Raw genomic sequence first — 25,608 nt, 5'->3', positions numbered from 1 at the left:
GCTGATTTTTTGATGTATTATAGAGATGAGGTCTCACCAATTGCCCAGGCGGGTCTCGAACCCGTGGGCTCAGGCAATCCACTCACCTCAGCCTCCCAAAGGCGCAGGATTACAGGCTGAGCCACCAAGCCCGGCTCAGGAGTCATTTTAAATAGAGTAGTATTGCCGGGTTCGGTGGCAATACTACTTCAATTTTAAAGAGCTGCTTTCTAGCCAATTTATTATGTACTTAATGGAAACTTTTTCAATATGATAATAAATGAGAAATTAAAGCATTTTGGCAATATTGGGAGAATCCACCCAAATAGATTAAGTAAACATAAACTTAAATTTGAGAAATGTTAAATAGGAGAATATATTTTTAAAACTGCAAATTTGGGTAGGGCTTATGACTAACATGGTTCTGTTTTTCATCAATTGCTGCATTCCAAAAGTCTAATAAATTCGGATCAGTTGCTTTCCTGAGTATTCTGTCATTCTTAGAATGTCAAAACTGCTGTTGCTTGGAAACCTGCATAAACAACTCCATGTCTTCTCAAAGAAGGAAATAAAAAACTTCCTGGCACAATTTCCTTTATAAACTGAGAGAACATAAAACTAGATCAAATATATTTGATTTACGCAAAAGCTCTTGCACTAGTTTCAAAATACTTAAAGAAATAAAAAATAGGATTTAAATTTGCTATATTTTAATATTAGAAAATATAAATATGTATTTCCTCACTTTATTAGCATATGAACCTTAACACTATTATAATTCTTTGGAATTAGCTACATTTTATTTAACAAAAACACTATTATCAGATAATAAACTACACATTTTAATTTTGCCTTGAATTTATTTATAATCAAGGGGATAAGAACTACAATCAACTTGTCATTATTTTTCAACAATACCTGTTGCCTTCAAGTGATCTAAAATAATGTATGGGCAAATATACTTTTAAGGCAACGTGTTTTGCAAGTACATGACAAACCAGTGATGTATATGTTATTAAGGAAAATCACAGACACATTGGCGACATGAAAAAGTGGCTAGTAAAGCCCCAAATGTAGTTATCCTAGATACAAAGTCTGTATCAGAATCTTGGGCACCTTGTAGGCTTCAGTACTCTGGAATTACTAAGGATGCCTGGGTCTAGCCTACATAAGAATCATCTACATTAAAGTCTAGTGGGGTGCACTGGGCCACTGCAGCTGTTTAGCCCCAAAGAAAACTGTTTAAAACTGTGCCTAGAGAAAGGAATTTTGCTCATTATGTGAAGTGATGAACTTTGGTGCTTTCTCTGGAAAAGACTCCCAAACTCCATTATATTATCAATGATTTATCTGGAGTCAATAGGCTGGTCATGAGGTCTGAGGACTGGCAGTGATACAACTAGATAACCTAGTCCCAGTTTCTACGGAAAAGAGCACTATAGCTTCAGAATATACTATTCTCATTTCCTATTTCTAATCCATGTGAATGCCCATGGCAGTGTACCCTTTGAAAATGAACGTCAATAGAATCAACAAGTTAATCAGATCTATGTTGTCTAGGCAGGGATACACTATATAGTAACCATCTCTAATTCTAGATAGGACCCTCCCCGCCCCCCCCAAAAAAGGCTTAGTGATTCTCCAGCACATGAGGTCGAGAGCATGCAAGCCCTTAAGTACTGACTACACAGTCAAGTAGGAAAGGGAACTCTGATATGGTCAGGAGTACCAGACCAGTTTCTTCTGTCAAGTAGACTCTACAGGTCTTCTTGAGGATACCACTAGGCATTGACAGCAGTAGACACCTTTCTTTGTTGTCTATTACCATCTATATCCACATGGTAGCTACAGGTCATACTATTCAAGAACTGTCAGATGAACTATTTTACATATGTAGATTTCCCAAATACACTCAGACAATGGTGATACCTTTAAGGCAAAACTCCCCAGCAGTGAACAGTCATATACTGGATCCTTCATGGCCCATATCATCTTTAGGCAAGAGGTGCTGATGAAAGATGGAATTAACTCTCAAAGGAGAAACTAAAAAAGTAACTAGAGAACTGAGTTCAGCTCCCAGTGGAACATATACTTAAGAAAGGCAGTTTGGGTTCTAAATGTGGCAGTTCTCCAGAAGGGTAACTTTTATTTAAATAGAGTGTTTAATTATGAGATTTGAGAGAAAGGAAGAAGACTTACTATAAAAGACCCAAAACACACTATTAATATTTCTCACATCATTTCTTCAAATATCTATCCCTGGAAAACCAAGCTGCTGAAACTTTTGAGTAGTAAAGTACTGGACACAGAGGTGTGGGAAGAGACAGACTCTAACCTGTTAATTCTTTTACGGTCCTGTTATGCTTGTTAGATTTAAGTAGTTACGGATAATGGTGATAATGATAATGAGTATGAGGTTACAACTACTAAGCTGCTTCTGATATGGTCTACATGTCAAGAAGTAAAATATATTCTAAGAGAGTACAATGCATATTATATATGATAAATAAATGGCTGAGCTACTTTGGGCCAAGTCCAGACCATATGATATGGGTAAAATACAGGGAGAATTAGCAAAAGGGTGAAATGATTGCTGCAGGGACTAATCATTCAGCAGGGCCTGAAACATGTCTGTGGAAAAACAGTGACCCTGGCTATAAATAAAAGTGAACACTTTAGACACCAGAGTACCAGGGGTGGAGAAAGGAAACATTAATCTTTTTCAGCTCTTTTCCACAGAATCAATATAACCCAGACTACCACTTTCAACTCAACAATTGACCAATGAAGAATCTTAATCCAAGGACTCTCAGAAACTTCCTAAAAGCTACTGACTCCAGGAGTGAACAGGCCACAGAGAAAATTAACTTTCTGTACATGCCATGATTCTCTTTTACTTAATCCTATTATTGATGGCACCCTGTGGTCTCCCTCTGCTACTTAAGGGAAGGCAAATTATTTTGGATATTTTTCACAAATTAAAGCTTATTATTCTAAACTCTCTATCCCAAGTGGCGATGAAAAGTCCAGGAAGCCCTGGAGTTCCTGCTGGTCAGTTGAAGTGGGATATCAGTGACTGCCAACATCTCTTCTGCAATCCAGATTAATGACATAAATGGCTTGGCTCTGGGTGAGGAGCCTGGCTAAGGTCTATCCACAATGTGTACCTGATCACCCTACTATGAAGCATATTTGCTTTCAGCCCTACAAGTACAATTAAGTGTAGTACTTGATGAAGTGGTTATAGTCTTAAGGAAGGAACTGTTAGCTGGATATGTGAAAGGTCAGAGGCTGGACTTGTAGGGGAAAGGCGCTATTGTGATACCCCATCAACTGTGAACATACAGGCCATGCAGGCAATGGCTTTAAATACAGCTAAACTTCATCTTAATAGAATGCTCTGTGATCTTTCTAAAACATGAAAGAATGGAAAACTATCATGAGATAGTTTCTCATGGTCTCTCAGTTTCTAACAAGGTATGAAGCTTGCTGCCTCATCGTGTTCCACATTAAATCCCTCAGGGTATAGCTGCAGAACATAGAAGTCTTTAACTGTACTCTGGAAATGACTCCTCAGCAATGGGTTTATCCCATAGCTCACATTGCAGTCATGCAGTCTTTTTGTTTTCACATTGTCCTTTTTGTATGTGGGACAAGGACCCGGAGATGCATAACTTTAGTTTCTCTTCCTTTTACTGTCTATGTAAGTAATAAACTGAATCTAAAAGTGGCTCATTTTCTCTTTACCAGGAGATTATATCCATCAGGTTTGGCTTTGCCCTTATATGCCTGTTCCATATTTGAAAAATAAATTATGGCATATTCATTCTATTAAATACTATATAACAGTAAAATGAATGAAATATATATCAACAAGAAAATATTTATCAGAAATTCTGTTAAAAAAAATACAAGCATGGCATGTTCATTTAGATTTACACACACAAAAACCACCTAAAAATGAATTGTATGTATATATGAAGATACATATATATATCAGTATAAATGTCCACAATATTATCTGCAAGCAGGAAGATCAAATTTGTAATAGTTATCTCTTGGGAAAGACCAGAAGGGTAGGTAAAATGGTACTTTAACTGTTTATTCTACAACTGTAGTTTTTGAATGTTTCAAAAAGATCCCCACAAATTACCCATGCAATTAAAAGATGATGAAAAGGATCTTAAAATGACTATTTCCTAGTGTTTATTTATTGAAACCCATTAAGATTATGTTCCCTGTGTGTGTGAGGCAGGAAGGCAGAAAAAAAAACATTAAAAGTATGACTACTATGTGTAAGTATTAGGTAAATGAATAACAGAATGAATCCAAACCTATTTCATGTAAATATCATCCTTTCCAAACTTCTTCAAGGTAAGAATCCTGAATATACTACTACTAATAACAATGTTAGCAAAACCATCAGTAGCAACCAGTACCAACACTTACTGAATATTTTGTATGTGACAAGTAATGGGACAAGTCATTAACATGAATATTTGATTCCAGGCAGAATGTTAGCAACCTCTACCTAAACCCACTACTAACAGGAAATTCATTAGTTGACAAAGAATCTTTACATTTGTAGGACTGGTATACAAAATAGTATTTCATATACAAACCAATATAAAATCTATCTTTTACTTCAAGAGGAAAAAAACCAACTGACCACCCTTCTATATTTAGAGTCCATCAAATGTGTACACAATTTCAGATTTCTATTAATTAAACACACTTATGGATGAAATTTGTTTTTATAATATATGCAACAGTAATGCAAAATGGATTACAGATCTAAGTATAAAAATTAAACTATAAAATCTCAGAAGAAAAATTAGCATTTGCAAATGCTTATTTAAAAACAAAAAGCAAAAACATAAGCGGAAAAATTTGATAAACTGAACTTCATGAAAAGTTAAAATTTCTATTTTTGGAAGGACACAAATAATAAAATAAAAATGCAAGCCACAACACGGAAGAAAATATTTGCAACACATATATCTGACAAAGGATTTATATCCTGAATATCTAAAGAACTCTTTTAACTAATCAGTAAGAAAACAACCCAATAAAGACGAGCAAAAGATTTAAAGAAACAGTTGACAAAAAAATACTAAAAGTATTAATCAATCAATAAAAATATATTAAGAAATGAAAATTAATACCACCAAGAGACACAACTACAGACAAATTACGATGGCTAAAATTTTTAAAAGACTGACACCACAAAGTACAACAGTGATGACAATGTGAACCAGCTTGAATGCTCATGAACTGGTGACAGGAATGCAAAAGGGAACAAGTTCCTTCTTGCAGTTTTTCACAAAGGTGAATATGCCATATGATCCAGAGATTATATTCCTAAGTGTTTTCCAAAAGGAACGAAAGCATGACTCCGTACAAAGACTTGTACTCGAATATCCATACCAATTTTACTCCTAATAGTCAAAAAGTGGAAATAACATAAATGGCCATTAATAAATGAATGGATAAACAAACTATGCATATGTATATATGTATGTATATATATCTGTATGCACACTGATATACAAACACACACACCTAGACAATGACAACATCTCAGCAATAAAATGAATAAATTATACACGCAAAAATCAGGGATAAATCTCAAAAACGTTATGCAGAGCAAGAGAAACCAGACACAAGGCAATATGTTTTAACTGAAATGAGACTCTGGAAAAGTTAAATCTAACCTATAGACACAGAAAACAGATCAGTGATTGCCTAGGACAGAAGGAGGTTAAGAAAGGAGTGTTGGAATGAAGGTGTAAAGGGAAGATGATCCAGCAAAGGGCACAACATAATGTTTTGGTATGATGGAAATATACCACAGCTTGACTGTGGTGGTATTTGTACGGGCTTACATTACTGACATATGTACGCTAATGAGAAAACACTTTAAAATCACCTTTATTTGACATGTTTTACAAGACTTTCCTACCTTTTGAGGGCAGAAGGTATTTCAGTTTTGTATCTGTATCTATGAATGCCTGACACAAACTTGCTGAGACACTACTACTTCAAAAAAATTTCAAACACCGTTTAAACTCCCTTACTATAGAATTCTTCATTCCATTTTTCAAAATAAAGGTGTACTAAAGTTATCATAAACAAAATATAATTTTTGGATCACCCTTCATGATAAATAGTTCAGAAATCTTATTAGAATGTTTCTTTACTCAGTAACTACTAGATAGACAGTCTATAATAGATAACGCTAATTTCTAACAAAATGTGATCCTGACATTGATTTTCCCATTCAAATTTTCATGATAATGATAACCTATATAGAATAAAAGCCTTTCAAATGAAATCAGAGCTATGGCATCTGAAATAAAGACAAGGAAACCCTTTCCTGTTCTCTGAAAACTGGAAATTGGAAGTTGTCTTGACTTTTCCCTTATCTACCAAATCTGATCAATAAGAAACTCTTTGATATTCCTATTTCTATAGCATTTTTTAATATACAATCTTTATTTAATTTCTGTCTCTACTTGTAAGCTTTGTTCAAGAGACGCTCATATTTATTTTGTGTTAATATAATGGTCAACTTGTTCTAGCATTAACCATTCCTACTGCCTTCAGTAGGGTCCTTCCAGTTGCCATCAGATTAATCTTTTAAAAATATGAATTTATCAATGATAAACTCAGAATGAGCATTATTAACAGTCTATCAATGTCTGTAGGAAAAGGTACATATTCAAGAAGAATCCATAATCAGCTTCTAATTCCTATCCACTACTCTTTCCTGGCCAAGAGCTAAACTCTACTTGTAATGATCTATTGTAATTGTCTCAATTGTTCAGGTGTCCAACCATTTTTATGGTTTCTTACTTGTTGCCTACATTAATGATGAAAGCCTTCTCAGAGGCTCTGTTTAAGCGTTAATTTCTTCTTCTCTATCTCTTATGTCTGGACCTCAAGAAAATTAACTTTTCTCTCACTATATATTTCCTGCGATTAAGAATTCTACGATTTTTTTTTATATTTGCATACACAGTATCTACCAATATTCTTAACACATAGCAGGCATGAAACAAACGTTCCTTTAAAAATCTTGATAGAATGAACAACTCTCTGTGAATAATATAAATTATCAAAATTGACTCAAACAAGAATTTAAAAACCAAGAAATTAAAAGCCTGCCAAATAATTACATTCAAATAAGTGCTAAGATCAGAGTATCTTAAGTGATATGTCAAGTATAAATGCAGAGACAATTTTCATGCTAAAAAATTATCTGAATATAAATAGTAGTCTATGGAAGAAAAATAGAATGCCTTTCAATTCAGTATACTAATAACTAGCATAGCTCTGATATAAAAATAGAAAAGAAAGTCACACACAATTTCTTTTTTTTTTTTTTTTTTGAGTTGGCGTCTCACTCTTTCACCCAGACTGGAGTACAGTGGCTGCTCGCGGCCACCGCAGCCTCGATCTGCTGGGCTCTGGCGATCCTTCCGCCTCAGCCTTCCAAGTAGCTGGAATTACAGGCACACACTACCACACCCGGCTGATTTTTTTGATTTATTGTAGAGATGAGGTCTCGCCAAGTTGCCCATGCAGGTCTCGAACCCGCAGGCTCAGGCAATCCACTCACCTCAGCCTCCCAAAGCACGGGATTACAGGCTGAGCCACCAAGCCCGGCTTGTCACACACAATTTCAACCACATCCAAATTTATTTATAAGCATAAATGTTCAAAAATTATAAATAAATATTGGCAAATTAAATCCAGCAGTAAACTGAAAAACTCACACACTATAGTTAAATATAGCTTAATACAGAAATGCAAGTGTAGGCTAATACTTGCTAGTGTATAAATATAGCAAAACTATGTCAAAGGGGGGCTGTTAAGGAACAGCAAACAAATTACTTCCCTGTGATTAGAAATACCTATCCTAAAACAATAGCAAATATAATAAAGGGAAAATATTTTCAGTATTTGCATTAAGATTTAAAGAGATAATAAGATATGAAATAGAAGCATATCTATAATGTATTATACTGTAAAAAGGAGACAATTTTTGATTACATATAGGTCTTATAACTGTGTAGAAAATAAAAGCAACAATACTTAATATAAAAGTTCAATAAAATCAACAGAAATATAATACTATAAAATTAATAATTTTCCTATATGTGGTAGACTGAATAAAGATCCCGGCATACAATACCTATGCACTAACCCTATTACCTAGAATCTGAGACTGTATCTTATATGGCAAGGGGACTGTAGATGTAATTAAATTAAAGATTTTCAGATAGGGAGATTACCCTGGATTATTTGTGTGATACCTAAATATAATCACAAGGGCCCTTACAAAAGGGAGACAAAAGGTCAAAAGAGGAAGTAGAAAATGTGATGACAAAACCAAGAGGTTGGAGTGATTCCAAAAAGTGCTTAAAAGTCAAGGAAAGCAAGAAGCTTCCAGAAACTAGAAAAGGCAAGGAAAAGTATTCTTCCCAAAAGCATCCAAAAGTAACCAGACCTGTCAAAACCTTGACTTTAGCGCAGTAAAACTGATTTTGGACTTTTGGTCTCCAGTATAAAAAAGAGAATACATTTGTGCTGTTTTAACACAGAAAATTTAAGTTAATTGTTACAGTGATCACAGGAAACAAATCACTATAAAGTATAATAATAAGTTAAATAGGTAAATTAAAAAAAATTTAAAGAATTACTAGGAGAGTTATTACATAAAATAAATAACTAGTGACTACCTTACATAAAATATTTAGACATCTGTATAGAAAAAAGCTTTACTGAGTCAGAAAATAACTTTAAAAAATAATATCAGGTCTTAAATAAAATCCTGGATATTATAAGAATATCTTGAGCTGGGTTCGGTGGCTCAGCCTGTAATCCCGTGCCTTTGGGAGGCTGAGGTGAGTGGATTGCCTGAGTCCGCGGATTCGAGACCCGCCTGGGCAGCAAGACCTCATCTCTACAATAAGTCAAAAAATCAGCCAGGCATGGTAGCGCATGCCTGTAATTCCAGCTACTTGGAAGGCTGAGGTGGAAGGATCGCCGGAGTCCAGCAAGTCGAGGCTGCGGTGGCCGGGGGCGGCCACTGCACTCCAGTCTGGGCGACAGAGTGAGACTCCAATTCAAAAAAAAAAAAAAGAATATCTTGTGCAAAAGTTAATAGTTTTAATGGAATTTCACTAAAATAAAAAGCAGTAATGGTTTCTTTAGGAAGAATATAGTGGCAAAATGGTACTAAGTTCACACAGAAAAATAAACATAACAATATACCAAAATTGTTTTAAAATAAAAGTATAACAAGTCAGGGAATTATTACCCTAGTAGATACTTCACAATAAAGAAACACTACAAAGCAACAATAAGTAAAATAAAGATTAATATAACAATATCTCAGAATAAATAATACTCCCCCCCCAAAAAAACTGTGGTATACATTAAAATTTAAAATAATTATTGTATATGTGATTACTCAAAAATGATATGGTTAGCACAATTGGATTACTATTTGGAAAAAGTAATGTGAGAACTTCTACTCCCTGAAATCTTAAATTCTATATAGATTAGATGGCTATAACAAAAAATGAGGTTCAGATTTGATTATAATTGAGTACATATTTACTCTCTAAATGAGAAAAATTGTTTAAGCACAGACATAAAGAGAAAAAATGGAAAAAGGTAATACATCTTATTATATAAATAATTTTAAAGTTATATGAGGAAAACACCCCAATAGTTTTTCATAAAATGTTTGTGAGGGGGATACATGGGGAGAAAAAGACCAAATTTTTAAAGTATATAATATCAGAAATTACATTTGATAAGAAACAGACAAACACATACACTACTACTATGAGAGTAAACCGATTTAAATTTGACAATTAATATTCAAATGTCTTAAAACACTGTGTACACACTTATATCCTAATAAATCCACTAATTTATGTGTAGGAGTATCATAATGGAAATATCATAAATGAACACAATCACTTAAACACAGTAATATGTACTGTTACATATATTTAAAATCTTGAAACAAGTATATAATAAGGAATTGATCAATATAACTAATATAGGATGTTCTGCAGAAATTTTCAAAATCCTTCTTGTGAAGAATATATATTATCTAAATATGCTCATATTAAAAGAGTAAGTGAAAAAATATCACCTCTCTATATAGCATAATATCTATAAATAAATGTGTAATAAGACTAGCAAAAGCACAGAAATACATCTACAAGAGATATTTTTTAATCTTCAAATACATTCCCCAATTAACAAAAATAAATGGTATTTTATAGTCAGAAACAATTTAATTAGAATAGGTAAATGCAAGCTCTCAAATGGAAAGTATTTTTTTCCTTTTAAAAGTAATGAAAAAGGTATAGTTAAAAGCTTCATCAATGTATGAAAATATAAAATTCTCCATATTAAAAATGCCATAAACAAAAAAGAAAGACAATTGGCAAAAAGAAAAAAAAATAAGGATAGTGAAAAATGCTTAACATTCTTATATCATTCACTCCACAATATAAATGCATTACCTATCATATACCCAACAATATTTTAGTCCCAGTTAGTACAGCAGTAAACAAATCAGAGTAGATCCCTGCACTCATGTTTCTTTCATTCTCACTGGAAAGAACAGGCAATAAGTAGTAAGTAACTCCAGACAGTAATAACTGCTGAAGATTATTAAAGACTATGATGGATCAACAACAACAACAAAAAAGGTAGTAAAGGGAAAGAATGCAAAAAAGGTGAAAAGGGATGTTATATTATGAGACTGTGACATGACATCTGAACTGAAACATGAATGATAAAACTGTTCTGATAGTCACAAGAGTTAGAGGAAGAGGCGTCCAGAAATGAAGAACAAGTGCAAAGGCCATGAGGCAATATACAGATTGCTTGGTTGAGAAGTGGCCAGACTGTATATGACATAAAGGATAGAGTGAGAATGACATAAAATGATATCAGAAAATCTCAAGGCTAAATTACATGAGAACTTTTAGACCATTTTAGGAAAGTAGCACAGCCTTTAAATAAGGAAAATACCAGCATTCCCAAATAATCAAAACTAGAAATAACCCACAATTTAAAAAATATAACTGGTCAATAGAGGCATTAAAATTTGAATCTAGCAAGTAATCAAAGATAAGCAAAGTAAAATACCAAGATATAATTTTCTTCCTTTCAAATTGCTAATAGACCACAAATCATTACTCTAAGACAGAGAAGTGAGAAAATGAGAGAATATCAATGCCATTTATTTTAGTCAAACTGAGGAAAAAACCTATAAGTAACCAAAAATAGAGATGCAATTTTTAAAAATTTACCATGGAAAAGTATATGTCCATTAATTATATTTTCGAATAATATTTAGCATTTAATTATATTTTATACTGTTGATTACCCCATTTCTAATCCATTCACAAATTTTAACAGTACTCCTTTAAAACATCTTACCTCTCAACATTATTGAACACTATTACTAAAAGTACTATACCAAGACACCATAATTTCTCACTGCGATTATTGTAATAATGCCCTAATAATTACCACTCCTGCCCTTCACTCCTCTTGTTCATAGTCTAGACAACAAGTAGAGTGGTTCCCTCAGTGTTAAACAGTTTCTAACAAACAACCACCCAATGTCTTCACATTGTCATAGTAAAAAAATTCTAATTTCTTACTATAGTCCTTACATTATCTCAAAGACCTCCTCTCCTGCCACACTCTTCCTCCTAAGAATATTCAACCTACATAACATTTCCTTTTTTTCTTTGAAAATGCCAAATTTATTCTGATCCAAGAACCTCTGCCTTTACAATTCCTGGTGACTAGAATGTAATATTCTTCCCCCTAATCCTTTAGAGCTCCATTCCAACGTTCCAACTTTGGAGATGTTTCCTCTTTTAGCTAAAATATACCCCTCTCCAACACATTTTATACCATGATCTTATTTCTTGCATCATATTTATGCTTCTTTAAAATTACCTATTTATCAGTGTTACATGCTTATGTCTTCTTAAAATTACCTATTTATTAGTGTTACCTGTTTATATCATTCTCCTCTTTTGCAAGAATATAAGCTCTATGAAGAGATAGACTTTTTGTATCCCCAGCATGCAAGACAATGCCAAGGACAAAGTATTACTAAATAAATACTGAATGAATGAATTAGTGATGAATAAAAAAGATAATATTATACAAATAAGAGGATATAAATTTTATTAAGTTCACTAAATGCTACAGACACCATGATCTATAATATGAAAGCAATATATACTAACATTAATATAAGCAGACAAATCTGGAAAATAGGTAATAAAATATACACAGGTTTCAGATTTTGTTTTTAAATAAGTCATCATAAAATTAAACTTAGTAGAAAAGTTATCTTTTCCAAAGAAATAACTGAGACACTAGAATATAAAAAGTGAATTTATAAAATAAAGAGCTCTTCCACATGTATGTATATCCGTGCTTATAGAGAGATGACAGATATAGATAAAGATACACATACATACTAAAGGAAAGAAAGAAGTAGAAAGAAAATAGGGCTCTATTAATCAAAACACTTAAAGTTACAGACTGAAAAAATACTATAACAGAATATATTTAAAACGTTACCTATATATAATACTAACAGACATTCATTCAAAATTTACTAAGCATTCTAAAAGCAAGACTGAGCACAAATTCAAATTCAGTCTGATCAGAATGACAGTACCTCTAATTTTCAGAAACCAGTGATTATCTTCAAAGACTATACTAAAAGTAGGCAAAGGGGAAAAATAAGCTCTCTAAAGCTGTAGTATAGGAAGCACTAAATAGCCTGCAGCAGTGTTACTCTTCTTAGGAAGCCACTGTATCCTTTTTTACTAGCATAAATCAAATGCATAGTGGGACCGGTAGTTGGCTTCAAAACAAGCTTTAAAAGGAGCTTGCATCTCAATTATATTTTATCTCTAAAAGAGCTAAAAAGGGACTAATGTAAAAAAAAAAAGAGAGAGAGAGAGAGAGTCTTGAGCAATTACATACCTTATTCCAAAATTATTTTTTCAAAATGGCATGTAATCATATTTTTAAAATGAGAAAAGGGCTGAGTTTAGTTTATCTAAGTTATAGCAAGAGCCTACACACCAGCATGTACTAGCATATTGTCAGTAAAATCTGTTTACACATTAGTACCAAGTCAAGTGTTCCTAATAAACTTCTATTCAGAATTCACTTAAGCCACTTTATTAGTGGTGTTCACACTCATAAGAGTATCATCAAGCTAGACTAATATGAGATTAAATTGAGGGACTAATCTAATTTTCAGCAATCTTCTCTCTCTCTCTCTCTCTCTCTCTCTACATACACACACACACACACACACACATATATAACCTATACATACATATACATGCATATACATACATGCATATATATATATATACATACATACATATATATGTATGTATTTTTTTAAGTCAGAGTCTCACTGTCATCCAGGCTGGAGTACAAGTGGCATGCCCAAAGCCACTACAGCCTCAACCTCATGGTCTCAGGTGATGCTTCTGCCTCAGCTTTACAAGTAACTGGAACTACAGGAATATGCCATCACACCCAGTTAACTTTTTGATTTATTGTAGAAACAAACTCTCGCCAAGTTGCCCAGGCTAGTCTTGAACGCTGGGCTCAGGCAATTCTCTCACCTCAGTCTCCCAAAGTGCTGGGATTACAGGCATGAGCCACTGTGCCCGGCTCTGTTCAATATTTTAAAGATAAATACCAGCAATTAACTATTTCATGATTAATTGTGTGAACTTAGAAATAATTAATGAGAATATCCTCCAGTGAAAGTAAAAAAGTGAATATGTGTTTCCAACCCCAAGAAAAACGCAATGTATCAGAAACACACAACTAGTATATAAATCTAGGTTTAAGAACTTATAGTTTCTGTTGGTAAGTAATAATCCAGGGTTTTATCAATTATGATAGAATAAAGTATAGTGATTCAAGACAAACCTTAAAAGCAAAATAATTAGACTCCAGAAATAAATAAGATGAGGAGAAGAAAGCCATATTATTTTCATCTTAGGTCACCAAGTATATGGAGAAGCCATAGAGAATGATTGAATGGGGTTGGGAGGCAGAATAAGAGCGGAGAACTACTGATTTTGATTTGTTTCAGACATGCTGAATTTGTCACTCAGCAGCACAGGGGGAAAATGTGGAGTTAGAGTTTCAAAGAGAAGCATAAACAAGAATTATCGACTAATGGTCAATTTTTTATTATTTGTACTTCTTCTAATGACATGATAAAATATTTTTATAGGAACACTATCTAGGATTAAGTATGAAATAAAAAAGTATGTATTTGAAAAATGTTAGAAATATTTATTTTTTAATTTTACTTGATCTACTAAAAGAGAGTTTCTAATTAAAAATCCTATACAGTAACATAATTCAAAAATAGGATGAGCCACTTACAAGGAAATAAATGGAACAACAAATATTTAAAACAAAAATACACATCAGCATTTTTTTTCTATTTGATAACTGATTCATATTAGATGCAAGTTACAGATTCTTCTGCATTTTAGTTTCTACAAATATGCACACAAAACTTAGAAAAATAGAATTTTTTTCTTCCGAATCTCAAACATCCACCCTAAAGTAATATTCACCATAATCTAAGTGAAAAATACAATAATAATTCATTTTTCTAATGTTGTAAAGAAAATGTTTAAATTATTCCAATGGTTGAGGAGAAGGAAAATCATAGGAATGAACAAGATTTCTTAATACCTAAAACAGAATCACTGGGCCATATTCTAGTTTGTTATTTTTTATGAAAACACTAATACAAAAATTATATGTATAAGAAATATGACAGCATACAAGTAACTATGTATATTACAATTTCTAGCATCTTATTTAGTTGGTCATGAGATCTGTCATATAAACACTTTATCTAATATAAAGATCAGAGTGTCCATTAACTAAAATTCCTAAGCCAATGAATGCTAATGGATAAAATAATCAAATATTAAAATATTACTAGCCATATTAGTGAAAGTTAGTATATTAGGCAAAAATCTTTTTAAAAATCTGTATTTCCAACAACATGGAAATAAGAAATAAAAGGATCACAGGGCATTTTATTGCAAATTGATCTGTCATCTTTTAAATTTTAACAATGTAATTTGAAAAGAAAATATTTTTCTTTTACCTTTTTATTACACTATCTGTGCACATTTGGAATCTTCCAGGAAAAAAAAAAAGTTTTAAACATAGAGGCATTTGTAAATAGTCTCTTTAAAATGCTCTTTGACTTCTTAGTCATCTAATTTTTATACATTGGTCTCACCATATGTAGTAAAGAATCCTACTTTTGGCTAAATTTCAGTAATAAAGACTGCATTTTAATTTATTAGCCTGTTAAGGAATGGTAGAAATACATTGCCGCAGTTCAAACTGAGATAATTTATTCATGGATATCACTAAAAATAACAGTAGTATAAAGTCTAACTGAAATAATACTTCATTCCCAGTAAATGTAATTTAATTTTCTATTATAGGAATATTATTGATGACCTCTTGATGACCAATAGCTTGCCTTTTCACTATTTCTGACCATGACTAGTGATATAATCTGAAAACCTGAGGAACTTAAAAAATAAAGAAAATCTTATAATGGCAAAAAATGTGATATTTAATTTACCTAATTAATTTTTTCTTGCAAACTGATTGTTTGGAAAACATGTTTATTCCTATTTATCAATGTTAGCACCATCAACTGAAATTTTACAATGAAGAAAAATAAAGAAATGCAAAAGATAATGGGAGAAAATCAAGTAAGCCAAAACCAGAACTAAAACCTAAAATAAACTTGCCTAAGAAGAAACGAATATCCCCATCGTACTAAAACAATCATATAATTCACAAGTAACTAAAAGTGGAACTGGAATGTTCCTAACACAAAAACAAGATAAACGTTTAAGGTGATAAATATCCCAAGTATCCAGATTTAATCATTATACATTGTATATCTGTATCAAAATTTTGCATGTACCTCACAAATATGTATAACTACTATACATCCATAAAATTTTTAAAAATAAAAAATATATAATGAGAGACTCAGAAACTAATTCTTGCCCCCTCAAATATTTTTTGGAGCAAGGAGAGAAATAAAAAAGGAGATCCTAAGTATAAATACTCAACAATAATTTAATAAACATCAGTCTCAATGTTCAGAAGCAATTCATTAATTCATCAAATAAGGTAATGAACACATTACAAGGGCCAGGCAATGAGGAGTTCTTTAATAAATAAGTCAGCAACTGTTTAAACAATGCTCACGATCTAGTCAGAGAGACAGACATATATGTAGGTAATATAATAACACTTCAAATTAAGTATTAATGAGAAAACATTAGAGAAATATTTATTCTAACTGCCAAGACCAGTAAAGACTACCTAACTTGGACACTGCAGATTGGGTAGGATTTCCCAGAAAGAAAAAGTAGAAAAGACATTCCAAAATGACAGAAGACATAAGATAAGGCATGAGATTATAAAAATGGATGAACATTCATAGAAAAGCAAGCTACCTATTATAACCTCAATGCAAGATGGTTGTGGTATAGGATATAAAAATGAGAATATTTCTGTTGTCTCAATTTCAGTTAAGGACTCAAAGCAGAGAACAACAGGTTCCAAGTACTTAAAATGAGGTAACATATAATCTAAGCAAACTTTTTGAAAAGACTATGATCAAAAATTGCTCAGGTAGCCTTTAGTCCACAATTCACATTTTAAAAAAAGGCAAATATTGGGAAAAGTGGGCTTATAGATTGAGGAAGAAGTAGCACAGTGATTCACTCCAGATTTAGCCCATGGGCTAGAATGTAGGACACTCAAAGACTGGTAACCAATTAAGGACAGAAACCGTATGCCCTCAGTCTGGGCTTCTACCTTAGAAATGGCCAGCACTTCCATAGTTTGGTAGAGTCAAGAAATATATTTTTCCATAGAATAGATAAGAACCCGTGGGAAAGGAACTAGCATTGAGCCAGTTTTTGAAAGGAATTTACAGGTTATCTGCACATTCCAAGAGACTTTGATGAACCTAGAAGAGCAACAGAAGAATCCATTTCCAACATACTTCTCCTGCCAATTAGTTCTTTCTTACTTCTATCCCCTAAACTTTGAAAGGCCCAAGTGTAGCACAGCGAGGAAGGTGAAAAAATAAGGTTAAAGTAATTAATGCAAAAGCCTACCAGTTGATGATCCTAATCCCTTTATCATTTATGTTTTTAAGCCCTCCTTGAGCAAGCTTGAGTAGGAAAATATTTACATTGGATGAGAATGTGAAATTTCAATTTACTAAACTTTTTTATTACCTGGAAAATTAAATAAATTTTAAAATGTTAGAGAGTGAGAAAAGAAGTAATAAAAGACAAGAAAGAAAGAAAGAAAGAAAGAATGAGAGAGAGAGAGAGAGAGAGAGATTGAGAGATTTTCAGAAGAACAAAAGCAAGACAGAAGAACACGGGCAAAACCAGAGAAGAGATGAGATAAGGACATTGGCAGCATTTTACCAAGGGACAGAAAAAAATAATATTTAGAACGGATTTGTGGGTGCAGTGACAGGAAAGAATAAGATGATTTTCTGCTTGTACCCTTAGTGAGTTTAATAATCCCATTATAATGGCAAATAGTGGGCAATGTAGACCAATTATACGACTCATACTTTTGATATGATTATTGTGGGTCTGAAATCTATTTTACAAATATAGAATCAAAATTGCCTTTTTTCCAGGAGTAAGATTAATAATCATATATGTTGTGAATTTGTTTAGGGGAACTTTATCTATTTATAAAATTTTCAATCAGTTCTTGAGTTACAGAAACTCTGTTAGGTATTGGGAGAAAAAGTTAAATAAGACAGACTTTACCGTGAGTTTACATCTAGTAGAGGAAATAAGTATAAAGACAGTTATATTTTATGTTATAATTGCTAGAATAAGCATAAGCACAGCATAGAAGATCATATATAAGGATAATCTAAGAGAATATATAAGGGAAGTTGAAAGGACAGGAGACAAGTCAGTGAAGAAGAAATCAAAGGTGAAATCTGAGGGATGAGGTTGAGTTATTCAGAGGATAGTAGCCTAGGGATAAGGGACTATGTGAATAGTTCAAAAGAATGCTGCATTCAGATAAAGGCCCAATGAAAGTATGATATATACTGAGAATTGCAAAGACTGTATATCAATAAATTAATACATGTAATTTTCAAGGAAAGAAATGAGACTGAAGACATAGGAGGAGCCAGAACACAACCATGACAGGGAATTTGGATTTTATCCTGAAGATAATGGTGGCCACTGAAGGTATGACAACATTCCATCATTTTTCATATACTGCCATATCTAGTATATGCTAAACACTCTTCACATATGTTTTATTGTTTTTTTCCTCACAACAACCCTGTGAGGTAGGTGAAATGATTCCCAATCAATAGATTAAAAAAAAAAAACAAAACCTTAAGTTGTTAAGAAATTTACACTTTATTAAATAGCTACAAATTGGCAGCCAGGATTCCAGACCACACTTCAGAAAATACATTAGAAAGATGATATACACATATATATACACACACACATTAACCCACAAGACATATAGAAATTTCAGAATTAAAGAAAATTCTTCCAAGTAATAAATGCTCAGTATTGAAAATAATTAGGTTTGTGGCATCAATGTTCTTTATGCAAACTTACACATTTAAAATTTCCAACTAATTCCATATATACTGATAAATAACTACAAAATTCAAAGCAATAAGCAGAAATTATTTGATATATAAAATAAGAATAGCAAAGACTGAGGCAATTATATGAGTATTTTATCTCCACTGATCTGCCTGAGACTATTTGGGAAAAAAATTCAAATTTAAATTTAAACCATTTAAATTCAAAATTGTATATCTTATTCTATGAATACAAATTATATTTTGGATGACAAAAATAATTTATGAAATACTAAAGCTTTATCAAATGAAATAACTCAAAGATAATCTATTTACGATGAAAAGAAATGTCCACCTAATTTTACACTGTGATATCATCTCGCTATTATTTACAGTAAAATATTTTAAAGTGTTTCCTCTCTCTAATATATCAAAATATTTTCAAAACAAACTGTTCAGAAAAATATGATAAGAAAAATAATTTTTTAAAAACTCTGTTTGGCATGGATATAAAAAATATGTCCCTAATTTACAAAATTGAGTATTTTGTAGAATTGAGAACATGCAAGAATTTTACATTATGAACTGGAACTTTATTTTTAAATTTATGTTCTTTAAAATAAGTTTAAATTAAATAATATCTATCCTCAAAAATAAATATATTTCCTTTTACCTTCTCATTTTCTTGCCAATCTCACTATTTCTTCAGCTGGTCCTAATATCTCTCTCTTTTTTTGGAGTTGGAGTCTCACTCTGTCGCCCAGACTGGAGTGCAGTGGCTGCTCCCGGCCACCGTTGCCTCGACCTGCTGGGATCCGGCGATCCTTCCACCTCAGCCTTCCGAGTCGCCGGCATTACAGGCATGCGCTACCATGCCCGGCTGATTTTTTGATTTATTGTAGAGATGAGGTCTCGCTGCCCAGGCGGGTCTTGAACCCGCGGGCTCAGGCAATCCACTCACCTCAGCCTCCCAAAGGCGCGGGATTACAGGCTGAGCCACCGAGCCCGGCTCTAATACATCTTTTTAAACTTTCTGATAAAAGCTGGATGTTGCCAGAACATTATTGTTAGATTTTTAAGTTCATATCATTAAGTATTTAAAAATTCATATTATCTATGTATTCGCTCAGTTTTTCCTACCACAAATAGAAAATTATAATGGGAGGAGATTTTTTTTAAAGGTTTTATTAAGATTTAAATACTCAATCTATAATTTATTTCTGAAATTTCAAAAGTATTAAATGAATGCTAATTAAGTAATAATCCTGCCCACAATTTTGGCCTTTCAGAGTAAAAGGAAGGCCCTAGGAAAACAATCACATAGAGATAGTAGGTGTCTATTTTAGAAAATGAAGATAGTCTCTAAATAAGTTAAACAAATGTTCCAAATATATAATTTAACTGAAAAACCAACGGTTTATTTTTTATTATACAAGTGGCATATTTTCATTAAATTCAAAAAATACATTAACATATTCAATAAAAAGCTTCCATCTATTCCCTTTTTCAAATCCCATATCTGAAATATAATATAATACAAGATTCATATGGTTAAATATAGAATCTCATAAGTATCCAAACTTCCATCATCCACAGAAGATATAAAATATAATTAAATAATTTGTATAATTTAAAAATATATACTCAGATGTATACAATAGGTATAGTTTGTGCCTTTCCATCAAAACCTAAAATAATATATAAAACATATCATCTATCCTGTCAAATGATTACTTCAGTAAATAAAATGAATGGAATTAAGTAATACTTACAATTACACTGGAGAAAATGCAAAAGAACTAATTACAACAATTCAAGTATTTAATATATTGATAAAAATACTCTTTTAAGCTAGAGATACATAAATAAATTATATTATGTGTAAACTATATATTTTTAAATATTGGTCAAATATTGATGTTAACTAGGTGCTCTGACTATTAAATGAAGTATTAAATCTACACAAGTAAAGGAGAAAAACTTCATTAAAAATGTGAGTTTTGGTAATATTTAAGTAAATTTCCACAGTGAATGTAAATAAAGCCTAGTTTATTCTTATCCACTTGATGCTTCCATGATGAATAAGATACTAAAAATTGTACCACATTTATTTCCTCCAAATTGTATTTCAAAACAGTGGAGGTATATCCACTACAAAAGTAAAGACAGCTGAAATCGTTGTAGGAATCCAACCTCCTCTATCACTCATCATTTAATTAACACAAATAATATTCTAACTAGAACGTCACTTGCTCCAAAGTATCTTAGTTACATAATGTAAGATACAATTCTAAATACATAGACTTCAATCCCTGAATTAAACAGAAAACCACTTAAAGGGACTCTCAAAAATCATTTCTTCCACCCATTTCATTTTACAAGTAAACAAACTGTGGGCTGAGGTTATTTCAACTGCTATCACTAAGAATCTATAGACATACACATATGCACAAATGCAGTTTAACCTATGACATGCAACTTAAAGTTACCTTAACCAAATGACACTATATTTCATATGATTAAGACTTTGTGAAGCCCAAGAAAGTCTATTTTCTTTATGTAGAAATATCTACAGATGCACCAAAAAAAGATAAACGGTAAGTCATACTACTGACTAAAAAAATGCCCTAACATAATGAAATATAACAATCCATATCATATAGTATAAAACAATATACATGGTTGTTTCTAATGTTATTTTTCTATTTTTAAGACATAAATATGCCAAAAAATTACTAAAAATAGCATTCTTGTAAAATTGCTTAAAAAACTCACTGAATAATTAAATGGGAGAGACTAAACTATATTAAGTAGAAGTTTGCATATTTACTGTCTCTTCTCTCCCATGATTTGTTTCCCATTGTTTTTTAAAAATTAAACTTGATGTTTCTAAACCAAAGAATCAAGACTAGGTTCATTATAAACTGGCTTTCTGCAAATCTCCAAAATAAAATATTAAAACCAAGACATAAAACACTGCAAGCAAAGCTAATTAAAACATAGCTGTTGAGTTACAAGTTGATTTGCTATTTTAAGAACACAACTCTGAAATCTTATAATATTGATTTGGTTAATTAACAATATTTTAAAACAATTTGATTCTTTTAAGTTTCATTAAAAGTGAAGACTTTATAAAAGCATTTTTGTTTCATTTCCTTTTAGAATAAAATAATTTCCAAGGAGTGTTTCCATCTACTTTTATTTAATTTAGTACCAATCACAAATTAGCTGACCTTAAAATAAAAATTTAGAGCCAGGGAGAATAGCACTAAGTTTAACTGACCTCAATACATTTTTAAATGATGCTTCCCAGTTACTTGTTATTCTCTCTTATTGGGTTTTCCAGTCTAGGGCAGGTACACAAGAAACTTACAGTCTATGTAGTACTCCTAGTCAGTTTCACTCTGCAGATGGCACAGTGGAGAAAAACCTTCTGTACAGGACCATGTACAATTTCTTCTGTAGCTCTCAGCACCTAGGGGAAAGTGCGCTGTTAAACAGTTGCTGCGTTCCACCTCAGAAGTGGCTGCAATTCGGTGGTGGGTGAAGTGACTCCTGTACATATATACAGGGATGAAAAGTACTATAGAAAATGAAAATATTTAAGAACAAAAGTGGCTGTCTGAAAACGGTGCCACAGCAAAACAGAATACATCATTCAGTCACAAGAGGCCTACACAGATGGGCTATCGCTCACTTAAAAATTTAATGTTAAGAATTAAAGGTAGAAATACAGTTATTCAATTAACACATAACTGTAAACCAAAATGTTAAAACATAAATGTTAAAAAATAAAACTCAACATTTTATAGTGATTTATAACATTATATCCATAGTAATTTACCTAAAACCAGGCAAAACACATACAACAAGATTCTTTACTCTATTCAGCTAATTTAATACTTTTGTTTCAGATGACAATTCAATAGGTGAGATATCAAAATTGAAGCATATAAAACATGAAAATACCTAAAAACAAATATTTTAAAAATTATTCTGAAATTCTTACTTTATAGTAAAAAACAATTTTATGAAATAATTAGTCCTCAACAACTCATGATGATTTATAAAAAGAAAATTTTTCTTCTCCAAAGTCAAGTTGAGTTAGAATCTACATATAGTTTTCATTCTGAGCCTATGGAATCAAAGAGTCAACCAAGTTAAAGATAACTTTGGCTCAGTAATATAGAAAATTATTACCACATTCTACTTTTACTGAAGTAGATTTTCTATATGATTTATCTTTGGTGGAATCAGAAGATCAAATTCAAGTACTATTCTCTAAGATATCACCGAATCAGTATCATTCCAATCTCCTACCTTTAGGCACAGCTACTGTATTTGGACCAGTCCAAAAAGTATTTGTTTACTTTATTTCAAAATATTCGTATCTAGGTTTCTTTCTAAAACAGACTGAGGGTGCTTTATGACAACGTTCAACAAATCTGGCCATTAAAAAGTGTCTAATAAGTCAAATTTTTCTGAATTTCATTTGCTAAATGGTAGAATCTACTTATTTTGGCATATACTCAGTGAAGTCAAAGATAGCTGACAATTTTCTTTTTGTTTTCTAAATTTTGTCTAGAGTAAGGCAAAATGTAAATATACTGCTTCCTTTAAGTGACAAAGTGGTGACTCTTTATTAAAAACACGTAGACCTAAGATTCGCAATCTAGGGTCCACATATGGGATTTAGGGAATCTAGGAATTCTACAAAACTGCATACTACAGTAAAGGCATATTATGAGTTCATATGTACAGTTATCTGGGTAAATGGGCCATAAGATTTTGTTAGGTTCTCAAAAGGCTCTGTGACCGCTTGTGCAAAATTTAAGGAACTCTGATAACTGATATCCAAGAAAGTCAATTGAACAAGCAGAAGTAATTCCGCTAAATTAAACTTGCAACCCTGAGTAGCTGTTTCTTCTCATGCAAGTGAAAAATAGCCACTTGTAAGGATGTTCCTAACTACTAAATAAAATAATGCATACAAGACACATGATATAATACCTGACCTATTATTATCATTAATAGTAATAATTGTTGAAAGGGATATCTCAAACAAACATCTAAAAGTTCTTTATGGGAACCCATCTTTGTTTACTGTTCTATAACTTCATAATATTATTTTTATTTAGTCAAATCTTCTAAAAGACCTCAATATCACAAGCTATATATTTCTGTAATAATTTTGGATATAAAAATGTTAAGTACAAGTTTTGGAATGCTGCTACATACTCCTAAAATCTACATTTCTAAAAAACCACACCGGTTCCTTCTCTCACACTGCATTTACTTGGAATAAAGTCAGATATGGAAAACATCTGGTACTGATTTTTTATATGCAATAATTTCATTTCCTTTATCCATCTTTCCTTTCATTCACACAATAACAAACAAACAAAAAATCTAAATTTGAAGAATGTAGCAAGGGTTCACATTTTTTGAAGAAGTAATACAAATAATACTTTTATTTTTGTAAATAATTTTCCCGACTCATTTCGGTTTAGTTTTCTGTAAGTAAAAGATACAATAAACAGTCATACAAGCATATCATGTAAAAAGAAAAAAAGATTACCCTCACCTTTAAAATAAATTCACAAAATTACAAAGAGTTGTACAAAACAGTGTATGGTGTTTATCAAGATTGTGGTAACTTTTAAATACTCATTTTAAAAAATGACAAGTGAATTCTTACCAGGTCTTAAGGATATTGTTAGGAAAATAGTTTGCTAATACTTATAAAATAATAGCAAACAATGCAACCTAACAGTTGGTTACCAACCATTTCAAATGTAAACAATTTTTCTCGAGTCTTCTCATGATAGGAGGTATATTTTATGTACTCATACACACACAAAAAAATAGGAGTAAGAAAAAAGAGAATATGTTTTAAGTAAAGGCATAGAAAGAAGACAGAAGCATAGTTTAGCATTCAGAGTATTGCAATGAAAAGAATGTGAATGGAATACAGAGTACGTGTAAGGGTCAGTGAAAAGGAGAATGGGCAGAGGGCCAAATACTACGAAATTTTGGAATGCTTTACTGCAAAGAGTGACGTTTAGATAAGCCATTTAAAACAATCACTCTGACAACAGCATGGGAGAAGAACTAGAGGTGTGGATGATTCAACTGGGGTGATGTTAATGGATATATACAGTTAGGAATAATAAAGAATTATAAAAATTAAAATACTATGTAAAACTGAATGAGTAAAGAATGTGGAGTAAGTCATAGATAGTGTCTAAAGTTTAAATCTGCTCACTAGAATTCATTTATTTATTCATGTATTCATTCAACAACAAAAAATCCACTGTCTCCTATTGGTCAGGTATCATTATAGGCACTTGATAACAAAGAAGTCAATGACCTGCTATCTTAAAAATGATATGATAAAAGAAGAGACATAATACACTAGTAAATATACAATTTAATATATAGAAATGATTAATGCATATGCCAAAAATAAAACAAGTTATGGGAAGAGAATGACAAATATGCTATTTTAAGAGTACTCAGAGACCACCAAGGAAGCAGCATTACTCAGATGAAGAATGAAATGAAATGAGTCAGCTACCTGGGGTAAGAAGACTGCATATAAATGGACGACTCAGAGCAAAGCCCTGAGTCAGTAACATGTGACCAAAAACTTCACCTGTAAGTCAGATCATATTAGGGCTTTCTGGGCCTTATAAGAACTTTGGAATTTTTGTTGTTGCTGTTGTTTTTAAGATGTGGAGAACAATTCAGGATTAGGTATACAAGTAGTCATCACACAGGTAAAGTTTGGGACTTTTTTTTAACTGTTAAGAAAACTAGCCGGGCTCGGTGGCTCAGCCTGTAATTCCGCGCCTTTGGGAGGCTGAGGTGAG

The 25,608-nt window shown here is 32.1% G+C and overlaps 1 protein-coding gene across 3 annotated transcripts in view; it reads right to left on the bottom strand.

Annotated features, from left to right (window-relative positions):
• Positions 1-25,608, bottom strand: part of NOVA1 (NOVA alternative splicing regulator 1) — a 158,367-nt gene that overhangs the window by 83,766 nt on the left and 48,993 nt on the right. The window contains exon 2 of one of the 3 annotated variants that reach the window (XM_008061161.2): positions 22,110-22,211. The exons of the other annotated variants lie outside the window; for them this stretch is intronic. The gene's annotated coding sequence lies outside the window, so the exon portion shown is untranslated. The remainder of the gene's footprint in view (positions 1-22,109; positions 22,212-25,608) is intronic. 3 annotated transcript variants of the gene reach the window in all.

This window comes from Carlito syrichta, unplaced genomic scaffold (genome assembly GCF_000164805.1).
Source record: "Carlito syrichta isolate Samal-C Ts95f unplaced genomic scaffold, Tarsius_syrichta-2.0.1 Scaffold305121, whole genome shotgun sequence".
Lineage (NCBI taxonomy): Eukaryota > Metazoa > Chordata > Mammalia > Primates > Tarsiidae > Carlito > Carlito syrichta.
Note: the sequence above shows the minus strand (reverse complement) of the source record. Positions and strands in the feature narration are given on the sequence as shown.